The sequence below is a fragment of the Lactuca virosa genome, chromosome 4 (assembly GCF_052849685.1).
Source record: "Lactuca virosa cultivar CGN04683 chromosome 4, Lactuca_virosa_CGN04683_v6, whole genome shotgun sequence".
NCBI lineage: Eukaryota > Viridiplantae > Streptophyta > Magnoliopsida > Asterales > Asteraceae > Lactuca > Lactuca virosa.
Genome location: NC_136429.1, coordinates 64,602,516 through 64,617,359, shown reverse-complemented (window position 1 = coordinate 64,617,359; position 14,844 = coordinate 64,602,516).

Below are 14,844 nucleotides of genomic sequence, written 5' to 3'. Positions count from 1 at the left end.
ACCGGCACACTAACCTGGATTTAACAAAGTAGGCAAAGGGTAACTTAATATTTATCATAGTATCGGTGGAGCTCGTGTGGTTAACCGGCACATCGATTGAGGGGTAAATATTAAGGGTACCAAGTATATTTGCATGGTTACTTCACACCTTGTTTTGTGATCCTCGGCATCCCAGTCACAAAACCTGAAGGGCACACTCGAGATTGAAACATGCCATTGAAAAGTTCAATGAATCTCAAAAGATCTAGGAGTTTCAAATCCAATTAAAAACCTAATTACATTATTTCATTTTTCATGGTGGAAATTGGTAAATCGTCATTTACCTACCTTCAACTATTTTATAACTCGGATTACGGCATCCCTCTTCCAGTTATAAATAGGTTGTTGGATCCTCGCCTTAATATTTCATATTGGGTGTTATATTAAGGACTTTAGATCAACTATCTTGAATATCTCCCAAAAGATGTCTAGTTCAGACATCTATGATCTTCCCAAATCTCTTGGAACTTTACTTCCTCCACCTCCTCCAATTATTCTCCCTAACCCATAAGTTCAAGGTCACTCAAGCCCTAATGGCAAGCAAGGTCTATGTGTGATCACATCTTAGAGATGAAGTCACATATTGACAAGCTGGGAGAGTTGGGTGTCAAAGTCTTGAGAAAGTTGGATGTTCAATCACTTTCTAAGTCACATAGTGAGTTCCTTTGGGACTACTATGAAACAGACTATGACATGAACCTTAATGATCATATATATTTGCTTGGTGCTGCTGAATCAGCAATGATTTGGAACGATAGTAAAGCAAATTTAATTAGAAGATCAACTTCCGAAAAACTTTATGGACAGTGACAATGGTGACACTGGAAATCCAGAAAAAGCATTCTCTTCCCAATGGAAAGGGATTGGCCATAGTCAACCCGGTTGACCAGATGGTAAGGCTAAGTCTGAGATAGTCCCATTACCAAAGGGTACATATGTTTATTTTGCCAAAGGAAGGGGCGTTGATTGCAAAGCTGCCAAATTTACCTAAGGATGTTAAAGTCAATAAGTTTGACTCTACATCTGGTAGAGCCCATTATCTAACTCTGTTAAGTTCTATTCTGAGATCCTCATTACATGATGTGACTGGGTCACATGTTGATGTTTTAAGAATCAAAGAATAGAGAGAAATCTTAAAGGAAGTATATGTTGATTCTGATCGCGAAGGTGGATTTCGATCGCATCAGAATTTTGAATGTTTTAAGGGTTGCATGTACACTTAGGAGTGTTAGAATGCTCAAAACCCATCAGCTTTGTACCTTTAATGTACTATATATAGGATTATTCTGCTAGTATATACTATGTACTATCTTCCTTGGGACTATGTATTCCATTAGTAGAATCGAGCATCAGTTGGTATTTAATTTTCGCTTCTCTCTCCGAGCAACACCCGGTTACTTATTGTCTGAATACTCAATTGATTTGTTGGTCGGGTACTCGGGTAAGGAGTATCATACCCGACTATTCTAGCTAGGGTCCCCCATTAGGTAGCATTTTGAATATTGGAGATAGATTTGAGTTCACTTGAAAATTTGGAAGTTTGAATTAACATCTTGTTTGAAGAATTAAAGTGTTCACTCCATACTATAAGTGATGTGGTGTGTATATCCTTGCTAAGGTGAATAATTACCCAAGAATATTACATGTCATATCTTATTTTGATGCTTTGATGATTTGAATCTTGTTCAGATATTTATATTTATGTTATATGCTTACTATATGTATGCTATGTGCAAAAGTGGAAGGTGAACACGGTGGACGAAACAAATAAAAAGATGGCAAAAAAGATGTTACAGGACCGATTGATCTCATATCATTGTTTTGAACAAATTCAATCTTTATTTCTCTGATTAACGCTATTCAAGTTGATGCGGAAAAGAAACAATTATCTATCACGTTTTTGTCAATTCTATCGATATTATGGTTGAAATCAACTTACTAGATTTGAAGACATCGTTGAAATCCAGAAATGTGTTATTAGGTGATTCCCTCCCTCTTTGAAATCGAGGGTTCAAGTCCCATCGTGGACAAAGATAGAATTAGATGTTAGTTTATGAATAGATCATATTTTCTGGTTCAAAAAAAAATTCCTTACGAAATCCAAAATCCACATTATCATACATAATTATTTAAACTACCATGTACATTTACCCCACCGTCCCATATAAAACACTAGGTGTAAGACTCATGTATTACATGTGTTAATTAAAAAAAATTAAATATAAAAGTCTAAATATTTAAAAACTTTGGATTTATAAGAAAATAAGAAAAATAATGAATTATTAAAATTGATTTTTTTTATCTTTTAAATTTAAATAAATAAACAAAATAAACAATTAGCTTTAATTTGGAAATTTTGAAATAAGAATATAAGTGCATTAATGAAATTGATACTCATTTATTATTACATTTATTATAATTATTATAATTAATTATTATGTGAAATTTATTAAAATAAAAAAACCTATAAAATGACATGTGGAAAAGAAATTAGTTCAAAATAACCATAAAATGAGATTTAACAAATTAAATGAGAGTGTGACATATGACAAAAAAATTCTCGTTACTAAGAGTATATTAAAAAACAAAACTAAAGACAATGAAAAAATCCACCTCATATACAAAACTTGATCCCTACCTCAAGCAAATCCATTAACACACACCCTCTTCATAAGCCATAATCTTAACCCAATCCTTATCCTAACTAACCTAATCATGGAATTCTCCCACTTCTAAGCTTCATGCAACATCTTTATTCTCACCAGTCACCACAAAAACTACTTTCCACACCACAGGGAACACGTCACATTCACACTCTAATCACATGCAATATATACGATTATTTTAATCAACCCTAAATCGATCCAAGTACGTGACCAATTCTAATGCAAAACAAAAATATGAAATCTTCTGCCTTATCTTTCAGACGCAACCATTTACCCCTCCATATTAAACGATCACAATTACCGAATCCATCTTTTTTCCTTCTATATTCATGCGATAAGAATACCCCAAACTCATGTTATACGTGTTCCCCACTCAATTCAAATCCTTAGTACACGTCCCACATTGCCATTAAACGAAACACAAGCCCTCCAATCAACCTTTAAATACCCAGTCAATTCAAATCCTTAATACACGTCCCACATTGCCATTAAACGAAACACAAGCCCTCTAATCAACACATAAACCTACGATCACAGAGCGCCTCCAACGATGAACTCTTCAAGTTCAACAGTGCAGTCAACAATATTATGGACGACTAAACATTCTGTGATCATTCCAAGGTAATAATGTCATTAAAACTTTCATTATTATTTTCTTTATGCAACATGATAATTAAGTAGTATTTCTTTATTACTTTATGCAGGTAATAATGTCATTAAAACTTTCATTATTATTATTTTTTGTAACATGATAGTTATTTCTTTATTACTTTATGCATGCAAAGTTTTAATTTATAGTTGTTTAAAGTTGATATAATTAATTTGTCATTTCTATATATTACCTAAATAGGTTTTATATATTTTTTTATTTTTTTTAAACAGCAAATTAACCTATTCTTAAATACTCCATGTGTTTACTAGTAACAACTTAAAAAGTGATTGGAACCGTAATTCCAATGACAAAATCGAAAAGCTTATCAGTTATCACAAATCATTTTTAAATTGAAAATGTTATATATCCTTTTAAAATAATAATTTATAATCAGCCATGAGCCACCTAAACCAAGTGATCGCATCAATGCACCACCAAAATCATACACCACGATATATGGGTCTCTCAACTCAAACTCTATCGCCACATGAAATATATAGCATCAGGAAATATTCATATTCTATAATAGCCAGCTGATACTCCTCATCGCGGTCCCTTTGAGCCAATCAAAAATATGTGTAAATTAATCTCTGACTAGAAATAGTCGAGCCAATAGCCTGTCTCTAACATTAGGATCAGGTTTGATCAGACCCACCATTTTGTAAATGTCACTAGCACAAGGATCATGTTCCATAAAGTCATTTATTTTAGAGTCACTTACATGAATAAATTTTAATTAATATTATTTCTTTGCAAAAGAAAGCATAAATAATTCTAATAAAACATCAAATTATGATCTTTGACAAAACAATCCAACTAACAAGATGCAGGATGTGATTGCATAAGTAAAGATTTTGATTTTTGACTATTTAACTTTTGTTTTTGGTCTACTTATATACTATTATTTGCTTTTCATGAGTTTTTGTATCTTTGTTGAGGTAATATCACTAACTTCTGACCAAGTTTACAAAAATGTTCAACTATTGTAAAATTTTATTGAAATAGTACTTATATTATTGATGCTCAAAATACGGATTAATTATAAGATTGATGTGTATATGTTGAATTATCTTTTTTATTTTAATACTTAATATCGACTCTCATTATCTTTTTTAAGTAGACTTATTATATAAAAACATGCTATCTTTTTTATTTATAAAAAGAATAATTTTTTTTAATTTTGCAATTATTACAAATATGATTTTAATTTGTTAGGACCAGATCTTGGTAGCATTTCTTTAGTGAAGCTGAACAAGAACGCCATGGCCAACAATGTATTTATATAACATTATGATGAACAAACTTATGGCTCAACTATTTACAAACACCTAGAAATAAATAAATACAACTAGGTCAGCTTCTTCGAATCTAATCTTCGTGTTAGAGACAACAGACTTTGGGTTCGGCTATTTCTAATCCCCACATTAACAAATGTTTTTACATGGCTCTGTTGGCCCTCCGACGAGAGTTTGTAATGATTATTAGAGTATTCAAGGTTTACCTGATCAGCTACATGTTATTTCTAGTGGCACCAAAGTTCGAGAGACACATCGAATATGGATTAGGCTCTGGAATATGAGATGGATCCCATTCCTGTTTAATTTGCTAATCTTTAGGCATAGAGATTTTGGTTAATTTAATTTGTGCAAAAAAATACTTAAAATAATCATCTCACCTTGTATGTGCTAGAATCAATCTGTTATTATTCACACCAAATTCAAGAGGAACAACGACCGACCATTTTGTAAATATCACCGGCAAGATCATATTTCACAAAGTCATTTAATTTAGAGTCACTCACGTGGATACATTTTAACTAATTGTGTTTCTTTGAAATAGAAACGATTATGATCTTTGACAAAAGACAACCTGCAGGTATGTGAAGTTTTCTTTTGTATTTTTCTATTATAACAGCGACTATATTTGATAAAAAAAAAAATAAAGAAAGAAAAAAACAAACTAGCGATATGTTAGGGCTTGTTTACATCTCCTATCCTAATAAATAAGAGCTTTCTTGCCACGTGGCATACTCTAAGCCCATCACAATCTATATTTCCCGCTCCACTCTTTAAAGTGAAATACCAACACTGTCTTTCTCCTTAGCCCTTATCCTTATGTTACAATGTTACGATTATGATGTTTCTTCACATTCTTCTTAATTAATTCTCCCTTCATTTTACCTCTGATCCTTCTCCGATGTTTCTTCTTCTCCATTAAATCAAAATCAAAATTCCAACTCGTAACATGAATTCAGGTATATTACGTTTTCCCCTAATCTTCAATATCAATCATTTTCTTCCTCTCTTTTTCTCCCGCTTCCAACGACCTTAATGGTGAAACCTTCAATATCAATCGTTTTCCTAATGTATTTAACAATCTCTATATTTATACTACATAGATTCCATCCAAGCCATTCGAAAAATCAATAATCGGCCCATTCCTTTTTTGGAAGGGCTTCGGGTTAATTTGTAGGTTTTTATGGTTCGATAAGATGTACAACGAGTGCCGATGTATTGATTTAAATCAAAATTCAAACTCTCCCAAATGAATTCAGCAGGTTACGTTTTCCCCTAATCTTCAATATCAATCATTTTCCTCTTCTCTTTTTCTCCTCTTCCAAAGACCTTAAGGGTGACACCTCCACCCACTGAATCAGGTATACTAGGGCTTTAATTGAATTGCGACCTTTATCACATTGTTCTTCCCAAACCCATTTTTTATCTTACATCTTTGTTGCAGGTAGGGTTTTAATTTGTTTAGACAACCTGTATGACTCCTCACCAATTCAATTGTGAAATGGTGCGCATAATGGTCTTGTGCTTGGAGATGTAGGGCTGGTAATTTACTTTTTCTTTCTACTTCCACTTTACACCCCAACTATTTGATACAATGCCCAAGTGAAAGTTGTGTTAAGAGTTTTGTAATTTTGTTTAAGAAATTAGGTCATCATTTACTCTGTATTTGGAAATTCATTCTAATGTATAACATTTACGAAATTTTATTAGCACATCTGTTCTTCAACATCCTTTATCACATTGTTTTCATCCATCTTATTCAAGAAAAACATAAAAATAAAAATAGTCAGGATTTTTGATTTTATTTTTCATGGCTAAGCTTCAAGTCTCCACTTTTTTGGTAAGATCTTCTAAGTGTAGCTGTAATTCAAGCTTTTGTATCAGCCAAATACGTATGATATGTTGTCATTTAAAAAAAGGAAAAAAATCGTACACTAGATAATTGATATTCCCCTGTTTTATATCCCAAATTCTAAGCTACATAATGTGAATAATTGTTTCACTACATTAATGAACAGCCGGTCATTACTTGAAATGGATACAAAAGACGTAAATGCCCTTCAGCTCAGTCAATTAATTGGAAGGGAGACAGGTGGAATATCAGTTTACCCTTTCACATCATCAAAGCAAGATTCAAAGAATCCTGTTAGCCATGTAATTGTTCGAGGAAAAGCCATGTCAGCAAACACAGAAGCTCTATTTAACCCGGTATGCCTATTTTCATGGAAGTTTTCCCATGCAAAAGACGTAAATACCCTCTTAAAAAGCTTGTCTAATCCATGACTGGTTATAACTATTCATTATTTGTAGATGACATGTGTTCTTCAAGAAGCTAAATTTACAAATCCAAAGCGTTTCAAACGGTTTGTCTCTGAAAGCAAAGCTAAATTAGAGCTATTTGTTGGAGCTGTAGACTATTTTAGTAATAAGTTTTTATTTAGTGGTCTGGTTTTATAATTTTTTTTTTAAGAATCATTTAAGGGAAGGTGGTCATGGGCATGCAACTACAAGGATGAATGCAAAGTTAAACCATGCAGGATGGATTGTTGAACAGATGGGTGGTATCAGGTTTTGTCTTTATGAATATAATCAAGATTTTTAACCATGAATAACCTAATTTCTACATAAAGGATAAACATGTTTATAAACAAAAGAATAGATACAGATAAATTGAGGGTTAGATGCAAGAAATAGCAACATTCTTTATATAGATTCATTTATAGGCGAGCTGGAATTTGTAAAAAAGTTGATGTGGCACTGGTTTTTCCTGTTTTCGCCATGTCATCATCCATGAGTACAATTATATCGACATGGGTTAAAATATTTATCAGTTTTATAAAGATTCATTTAAGAACATTGTCTTTATTGTTAAAAAAAGTCAAGTTAGTTTCTGTAAATGGTTTCATTTTACACATTCAACTAATCAATAGTTCATGTAACTAAAATCAAATTGTTATGTCATGTTTATTTTTTTATTAATATTTATTTCACTTGCAGTTACCTAGAATTCTTGAAAGATCTTGAAGGGAAAATTGAAGAGAACTGGAGTGAATTTTCCATGTCCCGTGAAGAGATTCACCAAACACTCCTTGCAAAAAAAGGTTGCATTCTAAATCTCACTTCTGATGGAAGAAAAGGTTGCATTCTTGAGTTTGCTTCAATTTGGCGTGGGATGGGGTCCATTGTGAACAGTGGTATTAATGTTCATAATTTTTATAAAATTAATATAACATAATTAACAAATATACATATTAAATTATGATATGTTTAGGTATGTCTAACTTATTTTTAAAAATTTATAATGAAAATAATTGAAGGTAGTTCGATTAGTTTATATTAAATATGATACACAATAAAAAGATAGGCCGATATTTCCAGTAAAATAAATTAAATAAATAGTAAATATATTATGTGAATATTGTTATTATTGTTATTATATATTATATAAATTCAAATCCCTTTAAAATCGGCATCCAATATAAATATATTTGTTAATTTGTCAATTTTCCAACTTACTCTAACACAATTATAGGGAATACACGGATATTTATACCATACAATCAGGGATTTAATTTTTGAATTCCTTAATCAGTACCTTTTATATGGATTATAGATTTAAGTTGTCATTTACTTTTAAGTGCACGGTTTACGTCTCTAGAAAAATTTATTCTCATCCATTCCCTTCATCGTGAACAACAAATAACATAGCATCAAGGTTATTGGAGGTTAGTTTTTATTTACTCTATAATTTTGTATTATATTTATCTTTTTGCTTCTATCAGTTCATCTGCATTATCTGTATCTTTTTCTGCAATGACATCAACATTTGATTTTACAGAAATGTTGGCATCTACTTTATTCAGTAAGTCATAAGGTCCTATATTAATTTCACTACAGCCATGTTCTCTTTGTTTTGTATCAAATCAATTTTGATGTTTTTTTGGATTTTTTTTGTCATTACTCAAACGTATGTTGCATTATATAAAGTCATGACTTTTATTGAGACGATAAGTTATAAGGGCAAAAGTGGCGTTTTAGCCGACAAACGTTTTTTCTTCTCACTCGCTCCCTTGTGGTTGTCTCATCATATCTGTATGTTCAACGAAGATCCTGCACCAAAAGTAAGGGTTTTAAAAATCTCCATTTGTAATTAAATACTTACCATTTACTGTGTAATTAAATACCTACAAATCACAAAGTTATTAAAAAATACAATATTACAATTCATATGTTTTCTAAATTAATGAAATATTATTTTATTACATAATTAAATTTTAAATTCTATTTAAAATTAACACCCGTGGGTTCCACGGGTTTTAACCTAGTAAGTAAATATTTAGAATTTTGATCCAAATCCATCAAACATTAAGGAGAGAGACATCTTGTAAGTTACATTATATATATTATATATAGTTTAATTTTGAAGCCTCTTAGTGAACAGTTCTTGGGTATGATTGGCTTTTTTTGTGTGGTTTTTTTAATCTTTTTTCCTTTTTTGTTCATAGTGGTTTCCACGTGTTATGTGTTCAGAAAACCCACCGCATCGCTTCCAACTCTGTGTCTACCATCTACACATAAACCATTTTCTCGATGTTTCCTCCACCGCCTCAGTCTCTCCCTACTCTTCTTTTCACAACTTTGTTCTTAGTTCCTTCCACTGACTCCTTATGTTTTTGACGGATGTTTTGATAACTATTGTTACTATTTAATAATTAAAAATGAAATTTTTGGTCATGAATTTTGGGATGATTCATATTGCTAAGGCGTCGTACCGATTGGCACCGCCTGAGATGCAGGAGCTGTCATCTCAGCTGCAGGAGCTGCTAGGCAAGCAATTCATTTGCCCGAGCAGTTCTCCGTGGGGAGCACCAATTCTATTTGTCAAGAAGAATGATGGTTCACACCGGATGTGCATTGATTATCGGGAGTTGAACAAGTTAACGGTGAAGAACCGTTATCCCCTTCCGCAGATTGATGATCTTTTTGATCAATTGCAGGGAGCATTTTGGTTCTCCAATATAGATCAAAGGTCTGGGTACCATCAGGTCAGGGTGAGGGAGGAGGGCGCGGAGAAGACCACGTTCCGGACTCGTTATGGGCATTACGAGTTCGTGGTGATGTCATTTGGTTTCACCAATATGCTTGTAATATTTATGGATTTGATGAATCGGGTATGCAGGCTAATGCTCGATCGTTCGGTTATCGTGTTCATTGATGATATCTTGGTATATTCCTAGACCCGAGAGCAGCATGAGGAGCATCTTCGCGAGCTTCTGGGGGTTTTGAGGCGAGAATGGCTTTATGCTAAGTTCTCGAAATGCGAGTTTTGGTTCCGAGAGGTTCAGTTCCTTGGACATGTCATTAATCAGGATGGGATTTTGGTCGACCCAGCCAAAATCGAGGTGGTGATGCAGTGGGAGGTTCCGAAATCTCCCTCAGATATCATGAGTTTCTATATATATATATATATATATATATATATATATATATATATATATATATATATATATATATGGTAGGTTTCCCTCTTGTGTTGCTTTATCTCGGTGATTTCTCTTCTTAGGTTGAGGCATTCATCTCGGGAATATACTTGTCCAAGAACAATCGTGTAAGGTCTACCTATTTGGTGACCGTCCCCGGTGGGAGGTCATAGAACCAATCTCGTATTGCATCTTGCACTGTAAAACAGAATGCCCTAAGCTTGATTTGGTCTTTTGTGACATCGTGTCGTTTCATGTCAACACATACAATATGGAACTCAATGAGAAACTTGTGGGGATCTTCATTTTTGAGTCCTCTAAAGGTTGGTAAAAGGTGTATATGTCCAAATTTTAGTTCAAGGTTGGTGGTTGTTGGATAGGTAATGCAAAGAGGTTGTTGAGTGACCTCTTGACTTGCCCATTGGAGAAAGGTTTGCTTGAGTGGTTGATTTGGTGGATCGTTTGACATATTGGTTTATGGAGTTGATGTTTCAGTGGGTGTAGGATATAGGATGCTATCAGCAGGTGAGGAGGTGGAGTGGTATCTTTAGGTGAGGATGGTTGAGGTGAGATTGAGGGGTTTTTTGTTTCTATTTCTGATTCACTTGAGAGGGGTACTTCCTCCAGAATGTTGATGACTGGGGCAATGATTGATGAAGTACTACCGGAGTTAGATTGGTTATTTTGAAGCTTGGCTAGCTTCTTGATCATCTTGAGTGTTTTCTCGATTTCTGTATCAACTGGAAAAAGGGTACCTATACGAAAAGATATTGGCATACACATTTAGTAACAATGTGTCCCCGACAATACACTAATTTGTTAGGGCGTCCAACCCAACAACTAAAGGGGTACAACAGACTCCAATAACATTGTTATATTACACTAAAAAGAAGTACATGGCAAGTAGGTTCGAGCCATAGAGACATGGGATAATAATCTATACCTCGTTTCATAAGGTACTTTGGTCACAAATGGGTTTTTATAGAATAAGAATAGCAGTGTACTTGAAAAGCATGCAGAAAATGAAACATATTTGTAAGCAATGAATTAAATGGTTCCAGATCCAGTTCTTAATGTTGTCATTTAACTTGATTATGCTTTGAAGTGAATCATGATTACTATTCTAAGTTGGCACTGAAAGATATTAACACACTCTAATACCTCTCGCTTTCCAAGTGATCTAATCAAAACACGCTCTTTGACTAAGCCTACTTTTACTAATTCAACCTAAACACACTCCAATATTGTATTGAAGAACTGCATTAAGTTTTGTACAAGCTTCCAAATAATGTTTATTTCTTGTTATATGCTCGGAAGTGTGAAAACATGTGATATATGCTCTATAATAAGAAAACATATTGTTTGTTACATATCATTAACTTCACAAGGCGATTAGGTGCCATACAAATTCAATTAACTACATAAGAATTCAATTCATAGAAGTGGTCAATAAAATTCAAGCATTCTAGTTAAAACAAGAAAACAATCACTAGAATAGAATCATAAATCAAACATATAGTCATATGTATCAAGTCAAATGATTAACATGTACTGAACAAGAACTAGAAACTAAGATTTTTAGTCACACATGGCTAAAAATAAATCAAACAAAGAGATGAAATTGAAATTCTTTAATTCTTAAAAATTAAAATTTCTAATGTTTGCAATGATTCCAAACTTTCCAACTCCTAAAATCAACCCTAGTTTCTCCCAAAATTAGTTGTGTGAATAATGAGCTTGATGTCTCTATTTTATCACTATGGTAATTGCTCTTGGAAAAAACCCACGGTCATGCTCATGACCGTGAGTTTTTGCTCACGACCATGAGGTTTACACTCATGCCCATGAGTTTTTTGTAGTAGTGTAACAACCTATAAATAGTTATAAAATTTTTCATTTTAAAAATCATTAATTCCATACATCAGATGTCTCAAGTCAACCATGATACAAAATATCAAAATCATCAGAGTACAAATAATAATAAGTGTGGAATCATGAGGGGAATGTTGTGTCATCACGTCGGGCTCTTCCCTTTCATATCGGAAGTACATGAAACCATAAACATAAATTATATGCACAAAGCTTAGTGAGTTACCCAAAGTACCACATACCATGCAAATTAGTGGGCCCAGCCCTAGGGTATATTCCAACCCAACATAGAATCATGGACTGTAACATCCCAAAATTCAAGACCAAAAATTTCATTTTTAATATAGCGATTCATTAAACAATTTATAAGAAAACATCATCAAGTAATTTATTTCATAAAAACCATAGATCGCGTGTCTCAAAACCATATAATCAAATAGTAACAATGTCAGAGTACAAATCCCAAGAACCGCATGTGTGGAAATCATGTGTGTGATGTGTTGCTACCGTGCCGACTCCTTTCCCTTCGAAGAAGAAGGACCTGAAATAAAACTGAAACTGTAATCATAAATCTTAGTGAGTTCCCCCATCATCCACATACCAAACCATAAACATACTGCCAGCCATATCTGGGTACCCGGCCTACCCTGCTGAGCATATGTGGGTGCTCAACCTACCCTTGTCAAGCATACCGGGGTGCCCGACCTACCCCTTATCAAGCATATTTAGGTGCTCGACCTACCCTGCCAGGCATATCTGGGTGCCTGACCTACCCTCCGGTTTATTTCAACTGGCTACGGGGACTATTTCACCCCTACCACTACCACATAATAACATAGCATATCATACTGTCAGACATATCTGGGCGCCCGACCTATCCTGTCGTTATATCTCAATCGGGTCCGGGGACTAGTCCCCTATCTACCACTATCACATAATCTCATAGCATACTAGCACATAAAACATAACAGATAGTGGCATACCAGACAATTATCACAAAGATAATCATCTCAACTATAATCACCTACTAGTGGGTCGCCTTTGTGCCTTAGACTCACTTCTACTGGAAGGTAACTCACCTCAATGTCGTGAAGTAGTTGAACTGTCCTCTGTGTTGGGATCAATTCTCCTCAAACTCCTACACATAACATCTCTTTTAATTACTCTTTCAAACTTATAACCCCTTTAAGGGTCAACTCTGGTCAATGGTCAAGTCAAAGGTCAACACTCTAGTCAAAGTCAACCTTCTGGTCCAAGTCAACATTCTGCTTGACTCAACTCGCCGAGTTCGTCCGTCAACTCGTCGAGTTCCATGATTCAGAGAATCTCGAATTCGCGATCTAACTCGTCGAGTTACCCTCTAACTCGCCGAGTTTCTCCTTATGACAAAATCAGGACTTTCCGTTTGAACTCGTCGAGTGCTTCCTTGGACTCGTCGAGTTCTCCTTTATACAAGTCGGGACATTTGCTATCAACCCGCCGAGTTTATCCTTGGACTCGTCGAGTTCTTTGATCTTCAAGTCCATAAACACATCCAACTCGTTGAGTCATCTTCTAGACTCAACAAGTTTGCTCAGTAACAGAAAAGGTTGGGGAACCACGACCCAACTCGCCAAGTCCTAAGAACGACTCATCGAGTCCCCCAAAGCCTAATTCCATACAACCGATTTTAGTCGGGCTTAATGCATCCAAAACATAGATCTGGCCTTCTAGGGTCGATATAACACGTAAAGTTACAAACTTTACGTTCATGCATGGGTAGTTTAGCTCAAAAGGCTCTAAAAGTGGTTCTTATGATGCATGGGACTCCCATGGACATAAAGTTGGCACCTTTATGCCATGGAGTCCCTCAAATACCCTGGATCTGAAGTCTTAACCCCAAACATGCTTGCATCCATGAATGGTTCCGAAAATGGCTCCTTAAAGCCCTAAACTACTCCATGAAGGGATCTAGTAGATGAATTGACAAGGTATAGACTTTTACCTCAAATGAGCTAGAAATGGGGTTCTTCTTCTGGATCCAAAGCTCCTTCCTTCAACCAAGCACTTCTAGCTTTCCCTCCTTCAAGAAAACACCAAGAAATCACTTCTTTTTCACTCACACACACTCACAAAGCTCAAGATCACGAGTTAGGGTTTTCTGGACTATGGGAGGCGATGAGGGAGGCCACAATGGGGGTGTTAAGGTCTTTAAATAGGGTGCAAACCCTGAAAATTAGGGTTTCACTCTAGCCTCCCTACTCGTCGAGTCGAGGCCTCTTGACTCGTCGAGTAGACTTCAAGTCTCGCGTCCATTCATTCGTTCCTACTCGATGAGTCTGGGGCATCCGACTCGTCGAGTCCCTTTGCAAATATGAATAATTCTTTATTAAAATACATACCAGGAACCAGGAGTTACATGCACTCAACCCTAGGGTATGTTTCAACCCAATATATATCATGGACCCAGCCTTGGGGCCTAGCCCTAGGGTATATTCCAACCCAACATACAATCATGGGCCCAGCCCTGGGGTTTATTTCAACCCAATCATACAAACATGCAACAGTCACAAAGACAGGTAACATCCAACATAAAAGAATCCAGTGGGCTGGCATTGTTGCCTTCGACCCATAAGTACAGCAAGAAGACTCACCTCAATCCATGATAAACAAATCACACACTCGAGCTGCTGATACGAAGGCTCCTCACACTAAACATATCCAAGAATAACCTTAATTAGCAATTAAGTTAAACATCCATAATCAAGGGTCTTAATCGACTTTTCGCTGTCTAGGGTAAAAGACCATTTTACCCTTCCAATACTAGACCCAACCAAACATGACCTTAAGTCCAAAAATGACCA